General features: G+C 49.4%; 1 pseudogene; it reads left to right on the top strand.

Annotated features, from left to right (window-relative positions):
* The first annotated feature begins 761 nt into the window (after positions 1 to 761).
* LOC147239732 (dual specificity phosphatase 29 pseudogene) lies at positions 762 to 1,695 on the top strand (annotated as a pseudogene).
* The last annotated feature ends 1,012 nt before the right edge of the window (positions 1,696 to 2,707 follow it).

Below are 2,707 nucleotides of genomic sequence, written 5' to 3'. Positions count from 1 at the left end.
AAAGAACGTAAACTCGGTCCAGGCTGAAAAACTGAGCTGCACGTTCAAGCCGACAAATATAAAAGCCACAGTTGAGATAACAGAAGGGAAAAGAGCAGGAGGGGAAGGCAGCAAAGCTATGAACAGTTGCTTGCTGATGACAACCCCCCAGCACCAGCCCCCCCCCCTCACACACACACACACACACACACACACACACACACACACACCCCACTAGCAACCACGCATCAGTTTGGCTCCCATCAAGAACTCCAGGATATGATGTTAGCAACATGCTAATGCGAGTTAGCGCTGCGTCAGATATAATGCTTATTTAACTGTAATATTTAACACTTTTCTACACCAGTATGTGCGTGATGGTGTGTGTGTCTGCATCATAACGACATGTTTGTCCAAACTACCTCACACTACTGCTTACCCTGCTAGAACTGACAACACTGCTGTGGTTCTGTAGTTGAAGTTGACACAACAGAAGCAGCCTGGCTTCTGTCAGAGTCATCTGAGGAATAAATAGTCCTGCCCAGACTCTGGCATCCTCAGCTGTCTACTTCCAGCACGGCTAAACAACACTGATATTCAGCTCAGATGGCCAACAGAGCGAGCTGCAAGCGCTAAGGTCAGACTTTACTTTCAAAAACTCCACAAATTCACAAATGTGCCATCCAGGAACATGAAGTATTTGGAGAAGTTATTAAGCTGTGATCCAAGTGCTTAGCATAATATAATTTGTGATAATTATATGACAACACTTGGTTGCAGATATGAGTCCAGAGGAGGAGCCAGAGTATCAGACACCACCCACCTGCGATCTGCTCAGCCTTCTGCTGAGGCACAGACGCCCCACCGGAGCTGTCAACGAGGTTTGGCCCAACCTCTACATCGGAGACGCGTAAGTGGCATTCTCACTTCAGGGCGCTGCTGCAATATGCTGATTTGAATGTGAAACTGTTGCTGCAAACAAGTCCTGTATTTAGCCAACTGGCGGCACAATGATCAAATCTGTACATTTGAGTCACCAGCAGTGATGCATTCCCAACATATGTTCCTGGAGCTGACCAGAGATGAGGGAAACTGACACGTTCCCTCTGTCGTTGTCAGCGCTACAGCTCAGAATAAACCCCTGCTAGCACATCTGGCAATAACACATGTGGTGAACGCTGCAGACGGCCCCCCGCACGTCGACACGGGGCCACACTTCTACAGAGGCACCGACATCCTGTATCATGGCGTCGAAGCTACAGACTGTAAAGATTTTGACTTGAGTCCTTTCTTCTACCAGACGGCTGATTTCATCCACGGCGCTCTGAATCAGAGAGGTACGAGCGTGACATCATAACAAGGAGCCTTGCAAGGGTCATGGAGGGGAAACAGATCTGACTTGTTCCTTCAGTTGCATTAATTCATGTTGACAAAGTGACTTGATGCCACAGTCGTATTCTGACGGTGCGACTCTGTCTGGTCCGTGCAGGTAAAGTTCTGGTCCACTGCGCCCGAGGAATCAGTCGATCAGCTGCTCTTGTTCTGGCCTTCCTCATGATCAAAGAGGGACTCACCATCATGGAGGCTGTCCGGACGCTTCGAAGCCACAGAAACATTCTCCCTAATCTTGGTTTTCTGAAGCAGCTCTGTGAGCTGGACTCTTCTTTGGCCCACCAGAGGATGCCGCCGCCGCCGCCGCCGCCGCCGATGACATGATGACACATGTGATTTTACACGTTTACCAGCGAGCCTTTTAAATTTAAAAGTTGAACTCACCCGATGAGCTCACAACATCGTCAGTAATAGATTACCCAGCTGCACAGTCATGTGACAGTAGGCCTGAAGGTTCCTGCAACACTCAAGACAGAGGCTGCGTCCAAATTGCCAAGTGGCAACCTACGTCCTCCCGCTACAGCCTACCGCTACAGCCTACTTCTACGACCTAAACACGGCGGAACCATTCGGACACCCTCGAAGATTGATGGTGACGCACGACCTCTGCTGGTAGAGCACAGACACCGCAAATAGGTAGCTGGCACCAACAAAAGCCCCAGCTGCTGGCCTGACTGTTGCACTGCACTCCACACTGAGCGCACTCTTCACTCATTCTCTATTATTAAGCACATTAACGCACCTGTAAAGGCGTGTTCACACCAAACGTGACGCGGTGTGAACACGCCTTTAGTCATCAACAATGACTATGAATGTTTGTGTTGCATAAGAATGGGAGACTGTTGGTGGCGCAAACTTGGCTTGAGCGTCCACAAGTTTTTAGGGCAGGAAGAGGAAGTCAGCGGTGCATTGTGGGCCATAGGTTGCTCCGTAGGATGCACCTGAACCGACGTCCAATGTGGGCGTGTTTAGGCTGGAATTTAGGTTGCGAAGTAGGTCGCAACTCGCGCCAGTTGTGGTTTTGGACAGCCAACGACCTACTCTGCGACCTACAATCCGACCTACTTGGCAATTCGGACGCAGCGAGAATGAAGGAAAACATTCAAGCTGAACGTCTCCACGGTTACAGAGACAGAAGCTCGCTCTCTCAAACACACGTGTCTCAGGTCACGGATGAAGAACTCGACCTGGTCACGATTCGACTGACTCGGATTCGTAAATAAACGAGTCGCTTTTCGCTTAAGGGCTTAATCAACAGTCAGCACCCGGTCAAAACGTTCTAGAATGTTCCTGTCGTTGTTGAGCTTTTATCGATGTTACTGTAATTTGACACTTA

The sequence above is a fragment of the Aulostomus chinensis genome, chromosome 23, assembly GCF_037954235.1.
Source record: "Aulostomus chinensis isolate RoL2024-O1b breed Wild chromosome 23, RoL_Achi_v1.0, whole genome shotgun sequence".
NCBI lineage: Eukaryota > Metazoa > Chordata > Actinopteri > Syngnathiformes > Aulostomidae > Aulostomus > Aulostomus chinensis.
The sequence above is the reverse complement of the archived record's forward strand: the minus strand, read 5'-3'. Positions and strand labels throughout refer to the sequence as shown.